General features: G+C 44.9%; 1 protein-coding gene across 7 annotated transcripts in view; it reads right to left on the bottom strand.

The window, feature by feature from the left end:
- The window catches only part of LOC126351455 (leucine-rich repeat and immunoglobulin-like domain containing-NOGO receptor-interacting protein 4), a 2,189,427-nt gene that overhangs the window by 522,475 nt on the left and 1,645,888 nt on the right, over positions 1–21,064 (bottom strand). For all 7 annotated transcript variants that reach the window (XM_050002606.1, XM_050002610.1, XM_050002605.1 and 4 more), the window contains one exon: positions 1,658–1,681. The gene's annotated coding sequence lies outside the window, so the exon portion shown is untranslated. The remainder of the gene's footprint in view (positions 1–1,657; positions 1,682–21,064) is intronic.

The raw sequence follows: 21,064 nt of genomic DNA, 5'->3' as shown, positions 1-21,064 counted from the left end.
GTCTTAATTCGTGGAAGAAATTTCTGAGAATTCACATCTGGAGCACAGCATTGTGTGCTAGTGAAAGATCGACTGTGGGGAATACTGGAGCAGAAGAGTATAAATTTAAAATATGGTGCTACAGACGAATGTTGAAACTTAGGTGGACTGATACGGTACGGTATGGGGAGTTTTTGCGCGGAATCGGAAAGGAAAACACTGACAGTCAGGGTGGTAGAACATCTGCTAAGACATCGAGGAATAACTACCATGGTACTAGAGGGAGGTGTAGAGGGTAAAAACCCTGGGCGAAGACAGAGATTGGAGTGCGTCCAGCAAATAATTGAGGGCGTAGGCAGCAGGTGCTACTCGGAGACGAAGAGGCTGGCACGGGAGGGGAGTTCGTGGCGGACTACTCAAGTCAGTCAGAAGACTGATGACTAACAAGAAATGAAGGTTTATGTGATCAGGCGAATGGCCTAAAGTGTTTATTTAAGGAAAAAGATCAACACAAATTTCACTCGACAACTGCAGAAAATAAGCTTAGCGGATCAATCTTGGGATATAATCCAAAAAATGTGGGGGCGGAAAAAATAAATCTACATCTCATGGCAATTTGAAATTAGCGATATTGTCGGACAAGCTGTACAAGAGATTCATGAACGATGTTATTCTGGATGTATTGTTAATTTCCGTTACTTTACCAATAAATCTAATATTACAATTTAGAAATCTACTGTCGAGAGTGTGTCATTGTCTCACTTTATTCCTCCACACATATACTCGTCTGATCTTACTCCAGTCGTGACTGAGTGAAAGGTCTGGTACAGGCTTTTTTGTTTCATTTTTACACAATCATTGGAGCTGTCGATATTGTTAAACGACTGGCTCGTAATGGAGAGTCACTTGGGGTGAAGCTCACCATGTACTCTGCTTTTCCATCCTGTTACCGGATCACAGCAAAATACTCAAAGGACCGTCTCCCCCTACCCTCTACCGCCTTCGCCCGCTCTCTCTCTCTCTCTCTCTCTCTCTCTCTCTCTCTCTCTATCTGTGGTGGCGGTTGAGCGCGCTAAACAAATGACACCGAACCGAGAGAGGTGGTACTCAACCGGGCAGGAAACCTGGAAGGGGTGTAAAAAACAGAAAAAGAGCGAGGGAGGGAGTTGAGGGAGCGATTTGATTTCACAGTGAGAATTTCAGTGACGTCACAATGAAATCTCCCCGCATTACTCGCGCGGGTTTAATGGCATTTCCGATATTTTAATGCCGGCGGTGTCCAGCCGGAAGGGTGTAAACTACGTTTGTCCCAACGGCAGAGCGAGGAGCACCCGTGCATTAGGGTCCGGTGCCGGATGGCGGCGGGGGAGGAGAGAAAGGGAGGGAAGTCGAAATGAAATCCCGCGGAAACGCGTGAACGGCAGTTGAAGGCTGGGGGTGGGGGGGGGGGGGGGGGGCGCTTTGTCACGCGGAGTTTGAGGGCGTTAATTTAAGATAATGCTCGCGCCGAACAAGGGGACGGCCAGCCTGAATGGGTTAATAAACTTGTCCGGAGCGGGGGCCGTCGTAGACGAGAGGCGAGGAGAGCAGACGCTCAGCGCTTCACGCCACGCTAAGCCGGCAGCTGCGCGGGCAGTCCAGGGGCAGCGCGCTCTACAGCGGTGGCTGCGGTACTTACATCGTAAGCACCTCCGCCAGTCACCTGGAACATAAAAGACAAGGCTCAGTCTTCTATGTCAAATAAAAAAAGTCACTGTACAAAATTGAAAAATTCCACAGGTATGTCTGCTAAGTCTGTTTTAAATTAGTTCGTATTTGACCGCTTGCAAACGGACTTTTTCCGCCAGCAGAACTACAGTGCCAGCCGGCCACTGTCGGTTTCTTTTCTGATGCTGCTCATGCTGCGCGAGGTATTCAGCCTGCCTGTTCTCAAATAAAACTTTTCGGAGAACATCAATTTTGCTTGTCACGAGGAAAAACGTAACTGTGCCTCTAATTAATACCAAGAGTAAATTTGTGATGTACTATTTGGAGTATCCTATAAATGACATTAATATGAGGTGTGTTCAATCTTCGCCACTTCTGAAGGCTTGAGATCTGCTGGGGACATTTTCAATGAGGTGTCCGAATGTCTGTGCAAGAAATGTTAGGCGCTGGGGTCTGGAGCGAAGTCGTCGTTCTGATTCATCCCGAAGGTTTTTCATTTGGTTCAGGTCGGCCCTTCCGGCACGCCGTTCAATTTCAGGAATGTTATGGCCACAAACTATTATATCGAAGATGCTGACTGGGTGCTTTGTCATGCTCATACAGTCAGTCACTGCCTACAGACCACTGTAAGCAGCACACAATGGTACAAATTGTGTTCGTAACCTTCAGCATTGACTCCTTTCTTAAGTGCAACAAGGGGGCCACACCCTGACCATGAAAAACACCCAAATTCTTCTATCGGATTTCCGTAGTGTACACAGTGATTCAACACCCCAAATCACTAGTTTCCAGTTCTCCACAGTCCAGATGTGTTCATGGTTACACCGTCTCACGCGTCGCATCGGGTTTACTACAAGAATGTGCAGTTTCTGAGCAGTCACTTGAGCAGTATGCAACATTCATTTTAATTCGCAGCACACAGTAGTTGTGGTAGCTGGATGTCTGGTAGCACTTTAGAACTCACGAGTGATTTTTTCTGGTGATTTAGTGCTATTTTTAACCGCGTCGCTTCGCAGTGTTCGACCGTCTGTCAGTCGGTACATATATTCTTGGTCTTGGCTTAGCTGTGATTGTTCCTCTGCATTTCCACTTCACAATCACAAGCATCGACTAGAGCAGAAGGAATTTGTTACTCAGTTAATTATTTTACGTTCTAAGTCAGTGAGGGGTTCTCAGTCTAATTCCGCTGATACAGCTTCTCTAATGACAAAAAAACTCTCCCCACCTTCTTTTTATAATGGCAGAACCGCCGCTCATGACCTCTAGTACTCAGTTCCGCTTTACATAGGCGTATCGGGATTTTTTTGATGAAATAATTTACTTAGGGATACTATGCAGATCTACACCATACGTTAATTTTATAATATTTACTTGATTTTTGTAGGAGGAAGACTATATGTTCTATGTACTGCAATATAAATATTCATAAATAGCGAGAACACCGCGTAAATGTCTTTAAGTAGCAAACAAAAAGCGATAAGCAACTTTGGAATCCTTTGTCGAGGGAGGTATATTGCCAATAAAAGCGGAAGTTAAATATTGCAGTCGCTTCAAAAGTTTTTTAGATATAAGACGATACACTGTAGGACGCGAAAATTTCACCAGATTCAAAAAAGAAAAAAAAGAAAGGTACGTAGCTCTGGTCCTAATTTATGTTAGGAACCTGTGTTGGACATATTTAGAAATACTATAGAGATCTGTATGTGAAATGTAGATTTTTAATGTAATTTTTGTGACTGTTCTAAAGTGAATTTACGTCGGCGCAGGAAGCGGAGTCTGTGACTGCTGCTTGCAAACAGTGCCGGTCGCAAAGACGTCGTCAGTTGCCAACTAATTTAAAGCAAAGCAAAGCAAAGGTTTCTAACCCCAGAAACGTACACCTTTCGTATGCTGCGATCGAAGAAGTCCTTTGGTGAAATGCTGTCCACGTAGTGGTGAAACCGGAAGCTGTCGCAGGGCGCCAAACAGCTTTCATAGCTTGGCGTCACAGCTTCAGTGCCTCCTGCGGCTTGACGGCTTTCTTGTCAGTCCAAGAGTCGTACATCTTTTCTGCTGTTTGATCTCAGACGGTAGACAGAACAGATTATTTTGATGCCACAAACATCTGTCCTTAGTTAGCTTCACCCTTTCAAAACACATACAGACATGGAGAACTGCTGCTTCACCAACTTCGATAGTGTAGAATCCAAGTGTTTCCATAGTTCACTGCTTTACTTCGTTTCTAAGAGGTAATGATTAAACCAAGATCAACCAGATGGCTCAAGAACTGGTCTTCGATCTCCTTAAACATTTTCACAATGTAGCCGGCGATGTCATGCGCTGCTCCCTTCGAAAGTGAGTTACCGAAAGAGGGAGGCATCGGGCCGGCACTTTTGTCATGTGCAGTACATCGTTTGGCTTCTTGTGCACAGATCCTACCCTAATGGCAACGTCTCGAACAATTGTTTGTACGGTAATGCGCCTACCGGACAACACCTCTGCAATAAGCCTTGCGTTGCTCATCACACTGTCGTCCGTTCTTAGAGATCTTGACAGACATATGTTGTAGCACCTTTCCCGCATATAAACACCTTTTGTTTGTGAATTTCCTCTACAAATTTCTCTCGCAAATGTAAGTAATGAATGAACGCACAAGTGACTACTTTATTCTTCAGAGGAGCCATCTCGCTGCTTTTCGCTACAGCATACAGCATACTCACAAATGATTACACGAAGGAGGAGGAATAAAAATGCACTTTCAACACAAAAGTGTGCATTCGAATATTATTAGCCAGTGTGCTGTTTCGATATGTAATCGAGCGTGATATAGCCTCTTTGCCTGCAGGTGAGCAGCGGCGTGATTCGCGTCTGGCCAGGGGGCATCGGCGTGCTCTTCCGCGCTGACACAGAGGCGGCCGGCATCAGCTAGCTCTCGGTTGGAGGATAGCCATCCAAGGGCAAGTTCTGGCTTCCATGTAGACCCTTTTGTGCCTGTATCCTATGAGGCAGCACTGAAATCCCAATGGGACGGAAATTGGTAGATGTAATGTCCATGCACAGACAAACGGATTATTTCGATTTCAGAAATATTAGGTGATTTATTAAAGAGAAAGAGCTTCATAAATTGATCAAGTCAATAAGCAGTTGGTCTTCTGGCCCTTATGCAAGCAGTTATCCGGCTTGTTACTGACTGATAGTGTGTTGGATGCCCTCGTGCGGGTTATCGTGCCAAGTGTTCAAGGTAGTCAAAATGCCCCATGGTTGCAGGGCCCTGGCCATAATGCTGTAAACGTTCTCAATACGAGAGAGATCCGGCAGGTTGCCGTCCAAGAAAGTTTTGGCGAGCACGAATACTAGCAGTAAAAGCTCTCGCCGTGTGTGGGCTGCTTTATCTTGCTGAAAGGTAAGCCAAGAGTGGCTTGCCATATCGTCGACTTATCGCTGTGTTACAAGGGTGCAGAAAAAGAAAACTAAGCGGTTCTGGCATGAAAAGAAATGATACTTCTCCGCAGTGAACTACCGAGACCTATAGAAACAAAATTTCAATTGTCAAGCTACAATCCCTGAACATCCTTAAGTCAGATCACGACATAAAAGAAAGGTAAGTTACAAACAGCATAGACCGCTGTAGAGATAAGTGGACAATGTTATCCAGTGACATATCCATATTTATATTCAAAAAATGGTTCAAATGGCTCTTAGCACTATGGGACTTAACTTCTGAGGTCATCAATCCCCTAGACTTAACTACTAACTTAAGGACATCACACACATCCATGCCCGAGGCAGGATTCGTACCTGCGACCGTAGCGGTCGCGCGGTTCCAGACTGTATCGCCTAGAGCCGCTTGGCCACCCTGGCCGGCTATTTATATTCAGAGGAGAGACAAAAACATAAAACTCTAGATATTTTAGCTGTGGAGACATATGTCTTCGTAACTAGAAGAGACCGAAGGGGATTAAAAAAATTATACATGAAAATTTCGTCTATTACCTCTTTAACAAATTCGTTCAAACCCTGCGCGATATAGTCTATCGATGACCTGGTACAAGGGATTCACCGTGCCTTATGATCTGCACCTGTGAGACAGAGAGAGCAGCTGGAAGTAGTTCTATGTTATCAGTATTGCACTGAAGACTGAGACGAGAACTGGAAAGCAAGTCACATGTCTTTCGCTACGAATTGCAGAGATGTTGACCTGATCGTCTAAAGATTGCGAGAGGGGTGCTTCGTAGAAACATCGCAGTTTAAGCGATGTAGTTTAATGCAATACCGAAAACATCGGCAACAGAAATCACATTATTCTTTCGTTGATGAAGTCATTATGTCTCAAAGAACCATCATCACATTTGAAGTAATGAATAAGATCATAAGGAAACATATCGTGGGTCCGAGACAGTGTCTTTCTTCATTGTAAACAGCAATCTTTCTTTGACGTTCCTTAGCTATTTCACGAATAATGCTTTCCACACAACGTCTATGGAAGAATTTCGGAAGTCACTCAGGGATGTTTTAGCGAATTTTGGAATAAGGGACACATCGCCTCCAGTGGGTCGTTACAAAATAATAAAATGATTATGGCTTATTCGGTTTGTTAACCTACTTACGTTCCATCCGCACCAATGAAAATGTCGGTAATATGCATTCGCTGCAACGCGCTTATGTACAGACACAAAAGTACAGTAAATGTGTTTGGAATGGCTGTGTGTTGCATCGTCGTTCGGCTCTTCTATTACGTTCAGTGAACCCAAACATGAGATGCATATCGGTCTGCTTCTCGTCAGTAAACCTATGCCTACGCCATAATATCATGTTAATGTGGAGTTAACACTATCCGCAAAACAAACTCGAGAGAAAACAGAGGAGTAAACTGAAGCTCGAGGGTGAAGAGAAGAGAGGGCCTTAATATGAGAAAGAAATGTCAGGAGTATCGTATGGCAGTGAATCATAGGCAACAGCAAAGGAATCGAATCAAAGCGTTTCATACGTGGTGCTGAAAGAGGGTGTTGAAAATTACTCTGAGCTAACGAAAGTCATGGGGTACCTTGCAGTATCGTGTCGGGACTCCTGTTGCCCGGCATAGTGCAACTCAATTTGGCATGGATTCAACAAGTCGCAGAAAGTCCCCTGCCGAAATATTGAGCCGTAATGCCTCTGTAACCTTCCATAGTTATGGAAGTGTGCAGGATTTTGCGAACAAACTAAATCTCAAATATATCCCACAGATTTTCGACAGAATTCCCGTTGGGTCAGATTATTCGGTCGAACTGTTCAGAATATTCTTCAAAACAATTTCGAACAAATTTGGTTCGCTGGTATGGCACATTGTCATCCGTAAAAATTCCATCATTGAAATGCTGCTAACGGTCTGCAGGTAGCCGACAATAACCATTTACAGTCAATGATAGCATCAATTGGACCAGAGGACCCAGTCTATTCTATGTAAACTCATCCCACATCATTATGTAGCCACCATCAACTTGTACAGTGCCTCTTGACAACTTAGGTCCATGGCTATGGGGGATCTACTCCATCCTCGATTCCTAACATCAACTCCAACTGAAATCGAGACTCATCTGACCAGACACGGTTCTCCACACGACTAGGATCCAACAGATATGGTCGTGAGCCTAGGAGAGGTGCGAAGGCACTCGCCTCGGTCGTCTGCTGCCACAGATCATTAACGCCAAATATCGCTGCACTGTGCTAACTAATACGTTCGTCGTACGTACCACATTGATTTCAGCGGTTATTCAACGCAATCTTGCTTGTGTAGTAGCGCTGACAACTTAACGCAAACGCTGCTGCTGTCGGTCGTTAAGACCGCCGGCCATTACAATGCCAAATGCTGACAGGTAACGCCTGAAATTTTGTGTTCTCGGCACAAGAGTTGTCGGGATATTGATTTCCCTAATAATTTCCGAAATGGTATATCGCAAGTGCATGGCTCCGACTACAATTCCGCGGTAAAAGTCTGTCGTGCAGCCATAATCATGTCAGAAAGCTTTTCACCCGAATCACCTGAGTAGAAATAACAGTTCCGCCAGTGCACTGCCGTTTTATACTTTGTATAGGCGATACTGTGGATTTATGTACATGTGCATTTTGCTATCCCGTGATCCCAATCACCTCAGTGTAAGTGGCCAGATAGGTTAGCAGCGGAACACACAGAAAGAACAAAATTTATGACATGTGTTAAGACATCAGGAAATAACTTCCTTGGTACTAGACGGAGCTGATGAGGGTAAAAACTGCAGAATAAGACAGAGAGAGGAACGCATCCACTTTAGGTGCAAGTGTTACTCTTAGATGAAAAGGTTGATGCAGGAGATGAGGTCGTGGCGGGCCGCAGCAAACGGCTTATGACTCAAAGAAAAGGGGTATGCTGACAATTTTAAAGCTGTCTCGCTGTTCACAGAGAGTCAAGTGACCCTTATCTAGAGCAGTGTAATGAATAGCGCTGTGTCGCTGGGATGTTACCCGGTTCCTCCAGTAAACATTTGTAGACATATATGCGAATCAATTCTTTGAGTAACTTGTCTCGCATTGTGCACGTCGCAAAGAGTGAGGGGTTCTAGCCACGACTGTGAACAGAATTTCTCGCGACGCTACAGATGTTCCGAGCGAAATACAGAAGTAACGTTTCAAGTTAATACTGTACACTGCCGTCGTACAACTGCACAGCCCGCGGCCAGCAGGCGGCCCCCATTGTTAAACATCCCCCGCTCGCGTCCCGTCCGCACCTGGCGCCGACGGCCGCCCCCGTTACGGCAGAGAACCTGCTTAATGCGCTGTGAAATGAAATGACGGCCGGAATGATATATAAAGATGACGACGCCGGGGGAGCCGGCTGAAGGGTTGCGCAGCCTGCCCGGGGCGGCGCTGGCGCTCCACGTGGCCCGGGTCGGCCTACCCCCCAGGGGGCGCTAGAGAGCCGCCGCTGCCGCAGCCGCGCTGCCAAAGTGCCTCCAGCGCAGGCTCATTACTGCAGCTTTCCGCGGGGCACTCTCTCCACCGTGACAAAAATTCTCGACTGGAAACTGCCGGCCACGGTTAGCTGTATAGAGTTGAACGCTCCAGAAACGAGATTAACAGAGAAGCTTGTTAATAAAGGAAATAAATTCATTAAATCAATCCGCGATCATTATAAACTTTTGGGCACGATACTAAGTACCTAAGGCCGAATGACATCTTTGGTGTAGCTTTAATAAACTATAAACGCAAACCATTGTCATGATCAATCTATATATTAGTGAAAATAGTATCAAAATCCTTCTAGCAGTTCTGAGGTTAGCCATCATGAACTGCAGGAAAAAGGTGGTAGTACACTCTTTTAGAAGTTCTCAATTCATTAAAGCTTTAATGTTGCAACAGTTCATAAGGATTGCACGATGTTGTTACATTTATAGACCAATAGCACGAGCGAATCCGCAGTAACAGATATCAATTCATGCTGAAACACCCATATTAGTATCCTCCACGAGCAGCAATGGAGACGCTCAGTCTGGCATTCAATCGATCATTCAGATGACGAGTACAGTCTTAGGATACGTTGTGCCACGCCTGCCCGGCCTGTTCACGTAGTTCTGTAAGAGCTGGTGGTTGTCGAGTCTCACGACTCACTTCTCGTCCCATCATCAATGGAAAAAAAAACTCCGGAGATCGCGCTGGCCAGGAAAACTGCACGGCGTCTTGCAGAGAACTTTGACTTTCATGGACAGCGTGAGGGCCAGCATTAGGCTGTTGAGACAACACAAAACCTTCATGTTTCAACAATGGCGTAACAACGGGTCTAGCAACATTCTGCACGTACTGAGTGCTGTTTAGCGTCTCCACCAGAAACAGCAAACACGTTTGCACCGCACTGAGCCTCCTGGCTGCGAGCATTCTCTATTGAAGGGTAGGCACAGATGGCGATCTGGCAGCTATGCCACTATTGGATCTGTTCGCGGACGACACTGAAACCATTATCAGTATGTTTACAATCCCCCAAGGTGGCACATGCCATCATCAGATCAAAATCGACATTGCCTTTCCCGGTGAACTAATTTTTTCCGGGAGTGTATATAGACAGAAAACCCGGGGCGGGGGGCTATCTAATAGCCGTATATTCATATTTAGAGCGCATAACAGCGGCGACGCGTTGTGCCATGAAAGCAATGAAGCCTTGGTAGGTCGCTGGAGGAATATGGCACCACACACAACTGTACACACAAGTCACCTCTTACCCGTAGTCGGCCGCTGTGGCCGAGCGGTTCTAGGCGCTACAGTCTGGCACAGCGCCACCAGTACGGTCGCAGGTTCGAATCCTGCCTATGGCATGGTTGTGTGTGATGGCCTTAGGTTAGTAAGGTTTAAGTAGTTCTAAGTTCTAGGGGTCTGATTGAGCGTGGCGGGGGGGGGGGGGGGGGGATATGGCTCTGGCTCTGTCGCCATGTTTCAGCACATCTCAGGTGTGTCCGATCGAGCTCAGATCGAATCTGGTGAGTTGGTGGTGGTGGTGGTGGGGGGGGGGGGGGGGGTTAGCACATCAATTGAAACTCGGCACTGTGTTCCTCGAACCACCCCATCACACTCATGGCTTTGTGACGCGGCGCATTATCTTCTGACAAATGCCTCTGCCTTCGGTAAACATGATCGCCATATAGAGGTACACTGCAGCCAGTGTACGATTCTCCTTGGCGTCCAGGACGCCTTGTACGAGCTCCACTAGACCCATGGATGTCCTCGTGGATATTCCCTAGAGCATAATGGAGCTACCATCAGGTTGTCTCAGTCCTGGTGGTTAGCATTGAGACGTGAGAGCTAGTTTAAAAGTTAGGTTGAAAATGCGTTGACCGACCGCGATTCGATACCGCTATCATTCAAGGAGCTGTTACACTGGACGACGACGAATTCTTGCCCTCTGGTCGGCGCGATGAAAAAAGTATGGGAATTCATCAGACCTCACAACACTCTGCCACTGCCTCAAGTAAGACTGTTTCTTCAAGCTTTCATCAAATCAAAATTATACATTGGTTTCCTATGATTTGTACTAGGATAAACAATAATTCTCAACTGTACACTGTTGCGTTACAGCTTGTTTTTTAATGTAACTTACGCGAACTGTCCATCTAGCGCATTTGTTTTACAGTTTTCTTGCAATGAAACACATTATCAGGGATATTTATATTTTCAGAATGGGTTTCATTGATAGAAAACTGCAAGAACAAACGCGTCAAATGGACATCTCCGAAGTTGCATTCGAACACAGGTCTGTAGCGCAACCACTTTGGTTACACGTTTATAATTGTGTGTTATTCATTATCCCATGGTAGCTCCCAGGAAGCGAATGTACAATTTGTTTGATGAAAGCGTAAAAATACCTATGATGAATTGTGAAAAATTTGAAACTGGTAACGGGACTTTTTGAATGAAGCATCCTAAATCAGTTTTGTGACTGGTTGGTGTACACCATCAATTGTTTATTTCATGTAACAGCCACGGTCTCCAGCCACCCCTTTATTTGAAAAAAAAATTGCGTTAGTCGTCTTTCTCTATAGCTTACCCCTATTTTTCTCACAATTTGCATTATCTTGGGCCATATGACATAGTCCAACCCTTTATCCAGATCGACAAATCCGATGAACAAGACTCGATTTTTCTTTTGTCTTGCTTATCAACCGCAATGTAAGAATTGCCTCTCTGCCACCTTCACTTTTCTTAAAGCCAAAGTGATCGACATTTAAACATCCTGAACTATTGTTTCCATTTTTATATGTATTATACTTGTCAGCAACTTGTGTGCAAGAGCTGTTAAGCTGATGGTGCGATAATTACCGCACTTGTCGGCGCTTGCAATATGCAAATGACCTGCAATATCCAACAGCTTCGAAAAAATTCTCAGATCTGAAAAATAGATTATAAAACTAAAACCGTCATGAGTCCCTAAACCGCGTTAGTTTTCTAGAAACTCCCACCGACAATTTCCTCTATAAACAGGATCACAGCCTAAAGTGAAAAAAGCATTCTAAGTTTCCACTGCAACGAACAGAATCTAGTACTAGATCGCCAACTTCGTTTCATTCGTTTAATAATATCTTCCATTAGAATTACAATAGTCACTCCCTCTACACCACTAACAGTACCCCGCAGCCATCTAACTACTTTATGATCACTGGACTGCACAGTCACCAACAGGTGTCTATAATCTCCTCTATAAACAATATAAGATTACTGTCTAACGAGGGTAAGGATAATACGCAATAACTCCACACTTCAAATTTCCATTGGAGCAAAACACAATTTATTAACTTCTACCAACCGTCGACGTCCGTTTCGTTCTTAGATGACGCCTCCAGCTAGCTAACTGCTGTAGTTCTGTTAGGCTGCCTCTTCCTAAGCGGTCCGTGTATACTCGCTAAATTGCAAACTTCGACTTGAAAACAGGCAACTGTATAGGTTGTTGCTTGCCGAGTAGAAAATATCAAAAATCCACTTCCAGTAACGTTACTGACTCAAACAGCGTCGTTACTGGTTTCAAAACGCAAGGTTCATCATCAGTATCCTCTTCACTTTAAGATAGATATTGCTGTTGTATACATTAGTTTTCACTTTTTATTGCCCCTTTTGGCAAACATTCCTACGGGTAGTGATGCTATGAAACCAAGACGTAATGTGAGAGCGGCCTATTTCACTGTAGTTGTACCTATTAACGACTGATAAACAGTGTAAACAAATCATTAAAGTGAAATTGTTTTGTGTTACTTACTTCGAGAATCCCGCGTCGTTTCGTTCGTTTAATAACACCTCCCACTAGGGTACTTCCTCTACACCACCAACCTGTACTACGTAGCCATATAACTACTTTCAGACCACTAGATTGGACTACACCGTCGCCAACTGGTTTCTACCATCTCCTCTACAAACAACACAAGATCACTAATTGTGTTCATGCAGTAGTGAAGACCATGCGAAGCACATATTTTTGCACATACAGGGTATAGGTATATTCTGTTTATAGAGTTTTAGGACAGGTTATTTGCACTGAAATGAGAAAGGGAATCCGTTCTAAATGGACTCGAAAAGAAGTATCTTAAGGGCTATGGGCACTTGTTCAATTGAAGAGATGTTTAACAGTAGCGAAGTTAAGCAAGTGCTCGCAGCTATTAATGTACCAATTTTAGAGTCCTTGTTTACTGTACTTTTTTTCTCGTTTTGGTGTCGGAAAGCTGTACTCAAAGTTTGTAAAGGGAATTTAGTTACATTCTCTACGAATGCAAATAGTGTTAAACACAACACACACACACACACACACACACACACACACACACACACACACACACACAATAACTTTCTCTCACACAAAAGGATGCTGAAGGCAAAATAGTAAACAGGAATCTGATAAAGAACATTTGCACGCCAGGACATGGGAACGCACCTCAGGAAACGCAGAGAGAATAATTTTACTGATTTTCACTACAGACTTTCGAAATATTACTCCACATCACCTCTGCATCAGAGTGCTCTAAACATACCTTCGGTAATGATCCGCTCCTAGACTGCCTCCAACCTTTCCATCTATTTATTTTACCAGTCAGTCTCCGGATCAGCAAGTAGGCATCTGGCCATTTCCTGTTAACACTCTGAGTACTGCCGTAATGTGCTGCCGCTTGCCGACAATATCAGCAAACGTCGGTCATCCTTGGGACACACATCGATTCGAGCTACGCAACCATCCTTTACCCAGATTAACCAAAGACCGGACACTTGTCTCCAGGCGGTAGTGTTGTCTCCGTCTGCCGAAAGCGGAAACGACGGGCTGTTGCTCAAAATAGCGACTAGATCATGTCGACGGTCGCGGCTGGCAAATGGTACGTTATAAAATCTTACGTTGAGTATTTATCTGAAACAAAACTTTTTTAATGTGATTAATGTTTTGGCACAGTGAATTAGCAATCAGGTGCACAGTGCGTCAGGAAGACGGCTGCACAGCAAAGACTCACAGAGAGACGCAGCGGGGAGGTCTGGTCAGCGTTGTGTTGCGGCTGCCGTGCGCCCCTCCTCAGGAATTAGTTCCAGGCGATGGAGCCTGCGCCAACGGCCGGCGCGCCGTTAACCCTCACGAGTCGGCGGCCACGCGAGCGGCGCGGCTGATTGGCTGCCCTGGCCGCGGCGGCGGCGGCGCCGTCTATTGCCAGCTGTCCCCGGCCGCCGGAAACGACAAGTGGCTGCGAGGCGGCCGCCTCCACACTGTTACACCCGGCTCGGCACCAACTGCGGTTCGCCGTTTTCACTGGCTGCTTCACAGAGGGTTTTCGCGCTGCGAACTCCGCCTCGTACTGTCGAGCGAGTCCGTGTAAACAGGAATTTCCTACTCGATTGTTGTTGTTGATACACTATAGTACTCAATGGAGACGTTACTATAAATTCCTTGGTGACGCTTATTTTTGGCACGTAGTTTTCGACTTATATTATTGTTGTTTTATTCAGTCATATTTTTTATCGGACTGGTTTCGGGCGTTACCATCCAGTATGTGCGGCTAACTACCAAGGGTCATAGCAGTTTTCTCACTAACTTCTTCCAAAGATAATAATAAATGAGAGCAGTCCAAACCTTCTCAGTTCACAAAAGATACAGCAGACACTGTCGATATGTATTCAAATGTCTATTGGGAAAACAAAACGTACAAGTGAGACAAAGATCACTTGAATCGTTGAGTTGGAAAAGGAGCCTTGCTCCAGAATGTCAATTTTTCAAGTGAGACAAAATATTGTTTTACTGCACAACGGGGTGAAGCATGGTGTCGTGGAGTTACTATATAACATTTGGTCCCAGGGAGAAACAATATAAACAATTAAAACACACCTTAGCTATCGAGTCCTGTCAGTGATCCAGTTTGAATGTACTGGAGGGGATCATTTTTTGAACCTCATGTTGCTGACGGGGCAACCAGCGCTCTTTTTACGCCGGAAGGTTGTATTGTGCACGTTTGAAACATTCACGTTTATTACAACAATAAGGGAATCTGCTATGAGGGTACAGATTCGTTAATAATGTTCTTCGGTTCCAGGCGCTGTAGTCCGGAACCGCGCGACTGCTACGGTCGCAGGTTCGAATCCTGCCCCGGGCATGGATGTGTGTGATGTCCTTAGGTCAGTTAGGTTTAAGTAGTTCTAAGTTCTAGGGGACTGATGACCTCAGATGTTAAGTACCATAATGCTCAGAGTCATTTGAACCAATAATGTTCTTAAAGTACAGGGTTCTTCAAAAATGACCGGTATATTTGAAACAGCAATAAAAACTAAACGAGCAGCGATAGAAATACACCGTTTGTTGCAATATGCTTGGGACAACAGTACATTTTCAGGCGGACAAACTTTCGAAATTACAGTAGTTACAATTTTCAACAACAGATGGCGCTGCAAGTGATGTGAAAGATATAGAAGACAACGCAGTCTGTGGGTGTGCCATTCTGTACGTCGTCTTTCTGCTGTAAGCGTGTGCTGTTCACAACGTGCAAGTGTGCTGTGGACAACATGGTTTATTCCTTAGAACAGAGGATTTTTCTGGTGTTGGAATTCCACGGCCTAGAACACAGTGTTGTTGCAACAAGACGAAGTTTTTAACGGAGGTTTAATGTTACCAAAGGGCCGAAAAGCGATACAATAAAGGATTTGTTTGAAAAATTTCAAAGGACTGGGAACGTGACGGATGAACGTGCTGGAAAGGTAGGGCGACCGCGTACGGCAACCACAGAGGGCAATGCGCAGCTAGTGCAGCAGGTGATCCAACAGCGGCCTCAGGTTTCCGTTCGCCGTGTTGCAGCTGCGGTCCAAATGACGCCAACGTCCACGTATCGTCTCATGCGCCAGAGTTTACACCTCTAACAATACAAAATTCAAATGCGGCAACCCCTCAGCGCCGCTACCATTGCTGCACGAGAGACATTCGCTAACGATATAGTACACAGGATTGATGACGGCGATATGCATGTGGGCAGCATTTGGTTTACTGACGAAGCTTATTTTTACCTGGACGGCTTCGTCAATAAACAGAACTGCGCATATGGGGAACCGAAAAGCCCCATGTTGCAGTCCCATCGTCCTGCATCCTCAAAAATTACTGGTCTGGGCCGACATTTCTTCCAAAGGAATCATTGGCCCATTTTTCAGATCCGAAACGATTACTGCATCACGCTATCTGGACATTCTTCGTGAATTTGTGGCGGTACAAACTGCCTTAGACGACACTGCGAACACCTCGTGGTTTATGCAAGATGGTGCCCGGCCACGTCGCATGGCCGACGTCTTTAATTTCCTGAATGAATATTTCGATGATCGTGTGATTGATTTGGGCTATCCGAAACATACAGGAGGCGGCGTAGATTGGCCTCCCTATTCGCCAGACATGAACCCCTGTGACTTCTTTCTGTGAGGACACTTGAAAGACCAGGTGTATCGCCAGAATCCAGAAACAATGAACAGCTGAAGCAGTACATCTCATCTGCATGTGAAGCCATTCCACCAGGCACGTTGTCAAAGGTTTCGGGTAATTTCATTCAGAGACTACGCCATATTATTGCTACGCATGGTGGATATGTGGAAAATATCGTACTATAGAGTTTCCCAGACCGCAGCGCCATCTGTTGCTGACAATTGTAACTACTGTAATTTCGAAAGTTTGTCTGCCTGAAAATGTACTGTTGTCCCAAGCATATTGCAACAAACGGTGTATTTCTATCGCTGCTCGTTTAGTTGGTATTGCCGTTCCAAATATACCGGTCATTTTTGAAACACCCTGTAAAACCACAATCAAAATACAATGAGGAACTCAATGGTGGGTTTGCTTCGTCATATCCATTTTTAATCAAGACACAAATGAATTTATGGCATTAACTGCCTGTGGTTATTGACTTAAACCAATGGGAGAAAAAAACTTGTGCCAGGCTGGAACTTGTACCTGGTTCTCCCGCTTACTAGGCAGATGTTACGACCACTGTGCCATCAAAACACAGTGGCCATTGTTACAGTAGATCTACGCTGCTACGTTTCCTGTCAGTGCTCCTTGCTCACTATCCTCATTACCCACGACATTGCAGGACCGAAGTTTTTTCTGTTCTTTCCGAGGTATCCGAAGGAACAAACGCCACGTACTTATAATTAAGATGATGATGAGCAATTTATCACTTTAGCGTGGATGCATAACAAGCTCGAACTCTTTGAGGAATCGGTGAAATGTTGCTAGTAATGAGGGTAATGGACTACCATGACTAGTACACAGGAGGCCCGTGTTTGAACTCCGGTCCTGTACAAATTTTCAACTTTCCCCACCCCCGAAAGAACAGCCACCACATATACATCTTCATCTTGTCCATCCTTCTCTGGCTACTGGTAGTCACTGTTATAAAACTCGCCAGGTATTTAAAAGTAGAATTTTCTTTACATCATGTAACTACTTTTTTTTATTGAATGAAGTTCACTATAGTCTTGTTTGTATGGACTATCTGCCTTAATAAACCTTTGAGCAGCGGGAACTCGAAAGTAATGAGATCGTTGATGAAATACCAGGCTTCAGTAACTCAGGGAGAATCGCAACGGAAAATGAAGGTGCTGCTCGTAGATCTGAGAAACGTCACTATGGTCTCATCTCCGGACACGGTCCCTTTTTTACCTCAACAGCCATCTAATGAGCAGTTCTGTTGGTGGGACCCACTGGTCATTTTTTTTTAAAAAAGGAAAGTAGACACCACCAATTTTCCGACTTATCGATCTATTAAACAACTGGCGCAGCAGTTATTGAGTATACCTAACCAAGTAGGAGTAATACCAGGGATGCAGAAGATACTACGAAGAGCAGCACTTTTGGTCAGAGGATCATTTCGTCGGCACGAGAGTGTTAACGGAGACGTTTATCAAACTCAAGTGGCGGTCGCTATACGACAGGCGTTGTGTATCACGAAAAGGGTTACTGTTAACATTCCGAGAGCATACGTTCAAAAACCAATCGAGCAACATATTGCTTCTTCCCACATATTTCTTCCACATGTCCGGGCGCGTGTCTGGCGTATTCATTGATGAAGGACTGTTCAGAGTTAGCACGAAGGGCTCCCTTACAGGGCAGACAACTTCTTTGGGGCAGTTACTAACTTCTGAAATGAGTGAAATTAAGACCAGATGAAATAATTATACAGAGGCATCATTACTGTCTATTTGTTATTTCTCGTCCGCACTCAACAGGTAAAATCGCGAAGCAAATTGAAGTCAGAATTAATTCCTTCATATACGGGGTGATCAAAAAGTGAGTATAAATTTGAAAACTTAATAAACCACGGAATAATGTAGATAGAGAGGTAAAAATTGACACACATGTTTAGAATGACATGGGGTTTTATTAGAACAAAAAAAACACCCCATATTGCTAGACGCAAGAAAGATCTCTTGCGTGCGTCGTTTGGTGATGATCGTGTGCTCAGCCACCACTTTCGTCATGCTTGGCCTCCAAGGTCCCCAGACTTTTGTCCGGGAGATTCTTGGCTTTGGGGTTACCTGAAGTCGCAAGTGTATCGTCATCGACCGACGTCTCTAGGGATGCTGAAAGACAACATCCGACGCCAATGCCTCACCATAACTCCAGACATGCTTTACAGTGCTGTTCACAACATTATTCCTCGATACAGCTATTGTTAAGGAATGATGGTGGACATATTGAGCATTTCCTGTAAAGAACATCATATTTGCTTTGTCTTACTTTGTTATGCTAATTATTACTATTCTGATCTGATGAAACGCCATCTGTTGGACATTTTTTGAACGTTTGTATCTTTTGTTGTTGTAATAAAACCCCATGTCATTCCAAGCATGTGAGTCAATTTGTACCTCTCTATCTACATTACACGGTGATTTATTCAGTTTTCAAATTTATACTGACTTTTTGATCACCCGGTATATGTATAATGGTTGTTAATTTCTAATTAACCTAATACTGATGTCATGAAAATAGTTTGCCCTTGCAGAGTGTGGTATCACAAGTGAATCGCTGGGCCTGTGGCAGCATAGAAATACGTACAAGAAGCAATGAAATGAGAAAACAATAAAAAAACAGGTAACTGCAGAGAGGCTTGTGAGTAGCTTTTGAGCACCGATGTTGAGAATTTAGTCACGTGACGTTCACTGCGTATTAAGGCATTTTGAAGAATATTCTGAGCATAGCTACGCGCGAAACGTGTAAAATTGTGACGACAAGCGATCTGTTGACTTTAAGCGAACCATTGCAGTAGATAAAGATGAAATGCTCAGGATTTACATTACGGTCACAGGTTTCCCGCGCCGGCTTTATGTCGCAACTTAAGCTAGTGATCGCCTCTGACACGCTAGTGCAGCACCGGCCAGCTGTGCTGAGTTGCTTGTTGGCACCTCCGCCGCCGGCGTGTCCGTCTGGCGGCAGGCAGCAGGCATCCGTCCTGACTCGCGACGCGCCGGAAGCGGGTCAGTGCCGGCGTGGCTGAGCGGGGCTCGCCGTCGCGTGGCGCAGCGTATCGATTGCAGGCCGGCCGTGCTCGTGGTTTATTCAGCGGCGCGTACTGGCGGGCTGCCCGCCCTGTGTAACACTGTCGCACGCTGACAACCCAAACTTCGCTCGGGGGCCCTCTGGCAGTCGGAAGGAATCACCGGCGGAAATATCAGTGGTCTCACTTGAAATACTTACACAATGTCTCCGTAAGGATGGTACAAAATTTCAGAAAGAAAAAGAAATGCATATTTTGCAAAAGGAAAGTCTGGTCCGAAAACGGAAGAAATAGGCAAATTTAGGAAATTAGAAATTTGCCATTGGCACTTCAGTGGAATGAATATTTTAGTTCATTATCACACAGCCAGATGTCACCAAAACAAACAGTATTACGTGTTTGTAAATAATAAGAGGGGAACAGTATGATGCACTTTTGGCAACAAACATCCCTTAACTACATGTAGGGATAATTTTGCTTCTTGGGACATGCCTGAAAATAGACAACACAGAATAAAATATGTGGTACTGTTTTTTCTTTCCTTTTGTACCTTCAACGCGCACCTGCGCCTGGTTGGCTTGGCCATTAACAGATTTTCCATGGTTAATTAAAGGGGTGGCCTGATGCTCCTCCTGTCGCCACCCGGGATGAAATGTCTGCACCTCAACCGCCTGCGTGTAAAATCAAGTGGCTCTGAACACTATCGGACTTAACATCTGAGGTCATCAGTCCCCTAGAACTTAGAACAACTTAAACCTAACCAACCTAAGGACATCACGCTTAAACGTAACTAACTTAAGGACATTTCACACATCCATGCCCGAGGCAGGATTCGTACCTGCGACCGTATCGTTCGTGCGGTCCGAGACTGTGGCGCCTAGAATCGCTCGGTCACCCCGGCCGGCGCCTGCGTGTAGCGTTATCCATATGAAAGCCTGCCAAGGTTTTTGTAAGTACCACAGTTGACATAATTGTCTTGATAGATTCAGCAACTGTTTAGATAATTATCTAAATATCTGGCCGTAACTTTGCAACGTGGGCTAGGTCGCCAACGCGGTACCTCAGCGTGTGGGGTCAGAGGGTTAGCTACTCTCTGTAATAAAAAAACTGAGTAAACGGTTCAACGAAGAACCTGAACAGGTGTCATCGTACGTCCGCCAGAACAAATTCAACGAAGAACATACAACAAATTAAAAAAAACATATTGTCTTTGATTAGTAACCAAAACGTCCTCGACCCCGGTTTCTTAGCCCATCTATGCATAAATTTTGATAAATAATCAGCAGTAGCGGCCGAAGACTTTCGGTATAAGAACTCAACGTCAATCTGCCATCGGCCTTGTCAAAGAGAGCGGAGAAGAGGAGCTCAGAGCACTCTCTTGTCCTTCGGGTGGGAAACTGCCCCTAAAGGAGGAAGAATCAGCAATGATCAACGATATGAGGATACAGAAGGCAACTGAAACAACTGCATTAAAGACACATACCGTGTACGCACAGGTCATATGGCCTGTGACTGATAAAGTATCATAATGATCTCTGCATTGGCAAAAGATTCCAGGTTCGGATCTCCGGGAGTGGACTGACAAGGGGGAGGTGACCATGAAAAAAGATCCAATAACCAAGGAAAGGATAACGTTCTTCGCGTAGGGAAGAGGAATGTCAGAAGCTTGAACGTGGTAGGAAAGCTGGGTAACCTAAAATGGGAAATGCGAAGGCTCAATCTAGATATAGTAGGGGTCAGTGTCACTGACGTGAAACGGAAACAAGCAAGGACTTCTGGTCAGATGAGTATAGGCTAATATCAACAGCAACAGAAAATGTCATAACAGTAGTAGGATTCGTTATGAATAGGAAGGTAGGGCAGAGTGTGTGTTTCTGTGAACAGTTCAGCGATAAGATTGTTCTTATCAGAAT

This window comes from Schistocerca gregaria, chromosome 1, assembly GCF_023897955.1.
Source record: "Schistocerca gregaria isolate iqSchGreg1 chromosome 1, iqSchGreg1.2, whole genome shotgun sequence".
Taxonomy (NCBI): domain Eukaryota; kingdom Metazoa; phylum Arthropoda; class Insecta; order Orthoptera; family Acrididae; genus Schistocerca; species Schistocerca gregaria.
Note: the sequence above shows the minus strand (reverse complement) of the source record. Positions and strands in the feature narration are given on the sequence as shown.